At 45.0% G+C, this 7,172-nt stretch overlaps 1 protein-coding gene and 1 long non-coding RNA gene across 3 annotated transcripts in view; one reads left to right on the forward strand and one right to left on the reverse strand.

The window, feature by feature from the left end:
• Mctp (multiple C2 domain and transmembrane region protein) overlaps positions 1 to 5,244 on the reverse strand; it is a 95,241-nt gene extending 89,997 nt beyond the window's left edge. The window contains exon 1 of one of the 2 annotated variants that reach the window (XM_076518658.1): positions 5,052 to 5,244. The gene's annotated coding sequence lies outside the window, so the exon portion shown is untranslated. The remainder of the gene's footprint in view (positions 1 to 5,051) is intronic. The other variant, XM_076518668.1, reaches the window with a different exon arrangement.
• A 207-nt stretch (positions 5,245 to 5,451) lies between these two features.
• LOC143258811 (uncharacterized) lies at positions 5,452 to 6,888 on the forward strand. Its single transcript, XR_013032695.1, has 2 exons — positions 5,452 to 5,896; positions 6,045 to 6,888. It is a non-coding gene; the product is annotated as an uncharacterized LOC143258811 (long non-coding RNA).
• Positions 6,889 to 7,172: the final 284 nt, after the last annotated feature.

The raw sequence follows: 7,172 nt of genomic DNA on the forward strand, positions 1-7,172 counted from the left end.
TATCGAAAGGAAATATCTTGACGCGTAAATTTCTAATTTTATATTTTTAAAAAACCCGTCAGATTCATTTGACGCACACTGTGTATACAACCGTACGTACAAATATAACCTTGAAATAATAGTGCAATTATCGTGAACAATTTCTATTGCGCGCAAAGATCCGCCGTCGCAACGATGAACAACGCGTTCCTCGGATGTAACAATAGGGAACAGCTTGCGGATTCTACGCGCATATGGCAATAAATTGCGCTTTATGAACCGTGTAAAATTGCCGGCGATGTCTGATGCGTCTTAATCCTCGGATTCGAACGCGAACTATGACTTAATCCGGCGTGCAATTATGGCGTTACGCGAAATTACGAAGGTCCACACGGACGCCGCGGTGGCAGCGCCCTCCGTGTTTACCGAAGAATCCCGGCGCCACCGACGCGTAACGATAACACAAAGAAAACAACCGCTCTTTCCTTCCACGCCCGCGTCTCGTATTTACCTTAACGGCCGCGCGTCTTCTCTCCCGTCCCGACCCGGCCCGGCCCGTCCTGGCCCGTCGCTTTCCTCCACCGCCGATCAGCAATTCGTTTAACCGACCGCGCGCCGCACAGTGGGCCGGGTCGAAGATTCTAGTGACTTTTGACAAAAACCTAATTTTCTCATATCGACGTCCAGTCGATTTTTATTGCTTGTTAAATGTCCATTACCCACGAAAGTGGGAATATTAATAAAAATGATCATAAATTGTAATAGACATGACAATTTAAAGTTGAACATTTTTTAGCACTACATTCGACGCCGAAAAATATGCTTCTTTTTCTCGCAATGTCCCGACGAACCTAATTAATTTTTTCCTTCGCTTTCTTTTCTTAACATTAGGAGGCAATATTCCTCGTTAGGAAACAGTAGCTTGAATTAAGATTATCGTATCCTATATATGAAAAACAGAATGTTTAATAAAATACAAAAAGTGTACAAATTCTTTACATTCGACAAGGAATATCTTTTGACACCCAAGGACTCACGGTTTCGGACAAACGGTATATTTTCAGGTTACTTTCCTCTACGTAATTCTGTAAAAGTTACATACCAAGACGAACCAGATTGTAAATTATTATGTTTCAAAGATATCAACGTTACGTTACTTTGAGGTTAAAGATATCGAAGATAATCTGTCTGTGTTCCAGTCGGTATTACACCCACACTGGTTACGAGGACAATTAGTAATTCCAGGTACGTAGTATTGTAATGTTACAAATAGTTTGTAACATTATATTCGAATAATTTTTTTTCACAAAAAATGTCAATGAAAATTAATTAAAAATTATTGTTCAACAAATGCAAACAAAATTTAATTGTCTATAGTTGAAAATAACTATTTTTTAAATATTTTTGGTGAAAGTTTCATTGCAATATCTTTGATGGTTCAAAAGTTATAACAGAATGTCACTGAATTTCTCGATCCAGCCCACTGCGCGCCGTCCCTCTTATGCAAACAACCTAATCAGGCAAAGGGGCGAGATATTATTATTACCATTTGTGGGACCGCGGATACCGAATAGATCGGCGCACGAGAGCATCGGCATAATCGAGCAACGGCGCTCGCAGAAATGAGGTCTCATTATCAAAGCTAACGATTCGATTAATAATCGCGGTGTTCCGGTTCGTTTAGTCCTCGTTCCACCGCCATCTTGTCCTCGGAATCAAACCGCGGATTTACTATAATTATTTACCGTATTATACTATCGCATTTACTGTAACTTAACCTATAAGCTAGTCCAAAACGAAATGCTCTCGGTTTTCAAAATTATGGTATCTTAAATTCAGTGTGATTTTCGATAAATTTTACAAAATATTAAAAGCGTTACGAAAGTTCAGAAAATTAAGAGAGAGAGAGAGAGAGAGAGAGAGAGAGAGAGAGAGAGACGTAAAAAAAATTTACAGGTCACCGTGGCTTCGCTTTTCGAATTAGTTGAAAGTTATCAAGTGTAAAAAATTTCCGTCAAACTTTTGCTTTCCTGTGGTAAAATTTCGAATAACACACTGAATCGACGAGTTTTTACAATTCAGAGCGAAGCGATTGAAAATTGTTGAAAAAAAAACTACCGACGTAAAATTGACGGTTACGTTTAATGAAACGAGCGCGGTGTCGAACGGTCCGGTTCACATTTTCGCTGAAACAAAATGGAATTAAAAGCAAAGGGGAAACAGAACGAAAAATGTCCAACACGTATACAGGGTGTCGCAAAAATATCTCGCAATCCGAAAGTAGGGGATTCCTGAGGTGATTTGAAGCAACTTTTTCCTTAGCGAAAATGCGATCCGCGGCTTCATTTACGAGTTATTAACGAAAAACAGTGACCAATCAGAGGTAAGATCATTTGGCACGAGACGGCCGAGCCAATGAGCGGAACCGGGCTCCGTGCACTCGTTGGCTGGGCCGCCGCGGCAACCGAGCTCGCCTGTTATTGGTCAGCGTTTTTCGTTAATAACTCGTAAACGAAGCCTCAGAGAAAATTCTCGCAAAGGAAAAAGTTGCTTCGAATGACCTCAGGAACCTCCCATTTCCGGATTGGGACACCCTGTATACACTGTCATGCGTCGCGTTGAGAAGTTGTAACGCAACAAGAGATGTTCGATTTCATATTTATTCCATCGATTATTTCCAGTCTCCGTCGAATAACAATATATAACGCGTATTGTCATTTCACCTGTATCTACGGTTGTTGGTAACGGGAGCATCGTTATTCATTCGTCCGCGCGCGATCCTAGCACAGATCAAATTCGCTGCCGAAGCCCTCCGAACTAATTAAACCGTTCCGGTTACCTAACCGTTTCCCGTATTAAATTCCCTTTGCACTTTTGAATGGTGTTGTGCTGCTCGCCACGGCCAACAGGCTGCCACACTCGCCAACGAATTCGCACAAGTTCATCAGAAAGAGAGAGAGAGAGAGAGAGAGAGAGAGAGAGAGATTGCGGCATTAATTAGGGGATCAGAGCCGCCCTTCATTATTTAAATTCCCCCGGATAAAAATAGTGACCTCGTAAATTACAGTCGACTATCGTACGAACGACACGCGTTTCCATCACGTTAGCACTTTACACTTGCAGTTCCGTTTTTATAATTCTCGAAAATTATGCTTGATTGCTCGACGCGTTAACATTAACGAAATCGTACTAGAAGAAGAACGTGCATGACTTTGACAATGTAACCTTGGCAAATTTTTCCCTGCCCAAACAATGAATTGTTTGGGTTAATCATTGAGAATACCTCGAACCTCGTTCGCCTAAATATGATTACTCGTTCACCTAAATTGACAAATGACACAAGTACCAGAATTACGAGAAACCGATTATTTTTTACAAAAATAGTAAGCATCCGGAACGCTTGTTTTATTAATTAGCTTGCGTATGCCTTGTTCAATGTTAAGCGAACAATTTTAATAAATTAAGTGATTGTAAAAATATCTTAAATACCAGCGTAAGTCTAATTTCTCGGACTTACTCAACGTGTCAGAAGAATTTAAGAATATTTTTAGTGTTACGTACGATTTATCGAGGTTATTATTTAATGATTTAATCGTTTAATTTCTTGCGCGACATCGCTCGAAATTCCAATTCCTACAACATCGAGAAATGGGACTCGACTCGCTCGTCAACCAAGGGTCGCAATTAGGTTAAATCAATGATAGATCGTATTACAGTGACCTCTAACCTCAACAATCGACTAAAACAATTACAACCGATTAACCGACTGACACGACGACGGGAGCTATATACGCTTGTTACTTTGCCGTCGAACGGATCCAACGTGTCGGCGGCAGTGAAAGAAAAATTGAATAATCAACAGGAGATGCAAATTTATGCGACGGTTGACAAAGTAGCCGAATCGATCGAGTGACTCGAGAAAATTCGGTCGGGCATGAAGGCGACCGGCGAGCGCGTCGCGCGGGCGAATCTTATTATTCGGGCCTGTTTATTCGATACAAGAGGCACTAGAGAAACGTTTCCGGCGACGGAAGTCGCACCTCCGACGGGAAAACACGATTGCGAAACGGATGCGTACGACGGCCGATAACGACGCTGAGAGAGCACACCGTGTCAAGTGCACAAATCAGACTGTCAATGGGCTGGCAAAACACCGACTACCGCCACCCGTTTACCGTGCTCCCAACTTCGAATCAAATTACCCGTTCGAATATCACCGGCGAGTTCTTTCGGACGCGGTCCGCGCAACTTCTCCTGTTCGTTTCCCATTCAAAACCGAACGCCGCGGATGCGTGTCAATGGAACGGAACGTGGCCGACTGCCGTCGCGACCGACGTCCCTGGAAAATGGACCGCGTCGTTCCGAGCGACTTAAATCCATTTCCGGTTGTCGCAGGCACGTTCGAAATAGAGTTCCGTCCAGCGCGCGTACACGGAACAGTCCAACCAACGATATTCTCTTCTGGTTCACCGTGAACGCTGCTTTCCGATCCGATCGCCAGATCGTCGACGCAACTCTATTAACGACGTCGGTCCACGGGGACCGACGGTGAACTAACCATTCGAGCGGCGCTCGTTTCATAACCTCGATATTCCCAGTTCCGCGGACCGATTTCCGACCGACGAGAAGTCCACCGTCGGTCCCCGGGGACCGATTTCGCTCGAACGGGAAATTCGAGGAAAATTGGCTCCGCATTTTCAACGCGTTAAAGGAACATCGGCCCGTAACGAGCGCGCCGTAAGTCGCGCCTACACGACAGATATCCGCACTGCTCTTAAAAAAGAAAACAAAAACTCGAAACCTATTGCATCTGAATTCGGTTGTCTCCCGTCGCTCGCTATTCGATACTAACCAAACACGATCATCGCATGTCCCTTCTCTGATCGAGAGACACACCGTTCGAGAGGCACATTTCGTTTCCGACCTGTCAACCCTGTCCGAACAATCCTAACCAACAAATCGTGTCACAGGCTCTCTCCTCTGTTCCCTCTTGTCACACACAAAAACTTCACCGTGCTACGAGCGTGTGTCGCATGCATCGAAAGGGGTAACAACAAGAGATGACACTTTACCTCGGGATCGACGACGCGACGTCGGCGGCGGCGGCTCGCTCGATGTAGACGAGCCTCCGTGAACGAGTTCCACCGACCGCGTGAAACCGTGGCGAACCGAGGGGTTTTGACAGAAAAAAGGTGGGCTCAGGGGGAGGGGACCAGCGATCGCCGGTCACGCGCTCGACGCTTCCGTGTCCGAGAGGCCACTGACAGAGATCGCGACGTTCGCGACGCGATGCCCCCATCTTGCTCGGCTACTCCTACCCCCGCCGCGAGCCGTCGGATCCTACGGCGGGAGGAGTGGGAGGCGATGACGAGAGGGAGTAGAAGAGTGAGAGCGGCGTGCGCGCGGCGCCTGCGCGAGAGAGAAAGAGAGAGGCTCTATCGACCCGAGAGCAGCGCGCGGTTCTCTGCGAAAGATGGAGATACACGCGCTGCCAGCGACGGGTCCGAGGAAAACGGCCCGTTCTGCGCCCTCGTGCATGATAGCCGTGCTGGAATAATAGCTGCCGGGCCCGTTCACGCGTCGCTGTTACCCGTCCCTCCATTAGTTTAATTACTCAACTGCACGCCATTGTCGCGGCTCCCGGCGGCCGACGGGCTACCAAATAAAAACGGTTTGAGGTTAGACGCGCTCTCAGGGCTCGTGCCGCGAACGTTGCTCGACTCCGGAGGCGCAACCGAGTCGAATTAAGAAGACGAGTTCGAGTTTCTGTGGTGATTTTCGAAACAGCTTCAACGCTTGAACTAACAAACTCACTGGTATCTAACCTCTTCTTTTATGGCCGCTGGAGTTATAGCGATATTTTTTACGGGAAACTGTTCGAGTTCGGTTCTTTGTCGAAGCAGATTTTGTAACAGAAGTACGTACGACGTTGTAATTGAAATTTTGTTATCGTCGCGAGACTATATAAATTAGTCGCATTGTTATTATCCTACGCGAATAAATATACCCGTGAAAGCTGTAATATCTCGAGACAGAAATTTTTCAGACAGAACATTTCGTTTTAGGAGAGCGATGTAGCTGTCGCACGGCTTGTCCGATCAGAGTCAGGACCATTCTACTGCCGCGGCTGATCATGCGACTGCTTCGCAGGAAACGATCGAGTGAATTTCTCGATATCCGAACAGCGCGCGTTGCGAAGAAAATCACAAATAAAATTCGCGAGAATTACAAATAAATTCGATCTTGTAATTGTTACGAAGCGGAGCGCGATTAGTCACTTTTATGGCTCGCTGGGTTTAGCATTAAACCACTGGACGGGGACTACATACTCGTTGCCGTTGGCCCCGCTCCGGCGATTATACCGTCGCGTGACAAGCATATGAGGCGCGATAGCGATCGGTAACGGTAGGGGGGGGGGGGACTGGAACCAGGAGAATCGCGGTTGTCGCGCGTACGAAAAATCGCTTGGAAATCGGCCGACCGGGGACGCCGGTCCTCCAAGGGAACTCCGTTCGACCCGAAAATACTGGTTTTAATTTAGGCGGTCCTTGCTGGTGCTCGCGTTCCAATGTGGTTCGAATGGACCGGCACACATGCACGATTTCATTAATTCCATTAACAAATAAACGTTCTCTGTGACCGAATATATGCGGCAGTTAATCTTTGTTATCGGAGGACACGTTTTATTAAACAGTGAATTAAATGAAAAGCACGAAATGCCAACTGCGATACTTCACGGTTTTATTTCAGCGAATTGGATAATAAAAAGTCGTTTTAAATAGTTATAAGAGGCTTGTTCGCATTTTCGTTGTATACTGACTAGGGATTCGATGTTAATTTGTAAAACAAAACGTGTAGCTAAAATATAAACCAGAAAATTCTTAAAAAAAATAAAAAGGTACATCATTATATCGTTGTATTAACGCTTGATTCGCGGAATGTACAAATTACCTAAACTGTTTAATTTACGTTTATTCGGATTTCGAAGATACATTCGCGAGTTACTTATTCAATGTGCGCATCGCTCGCGCTCGAGATCAGAATAAATTATTGTTATTATTACAAGCTGATGTGGAACAGCTGCTCTTGTCGATCCGTGAATTTAGCGTTGAAAAATTATTGACATCCAGACGCAGAATATTATTAAATTTTATATTTTGTATTTTATATTGTATTATTATATTTTATATTAA

Source organism: Megalopta genalis, chromosome 1 (genome assembly GCF_051020955.1).
Source record: "Megalopta genalis isolate 19385.01 chromosome 1, iyMegGena1_principal, whole genome shotgun sequence".
NCBI classification, from domain to species: domain Eukaryota; kingdom Metazoa; phylum Arthropoda; class Insecta; order Hymenoptera; family Halictidae; genus Megalopta; species Megalopta genalis.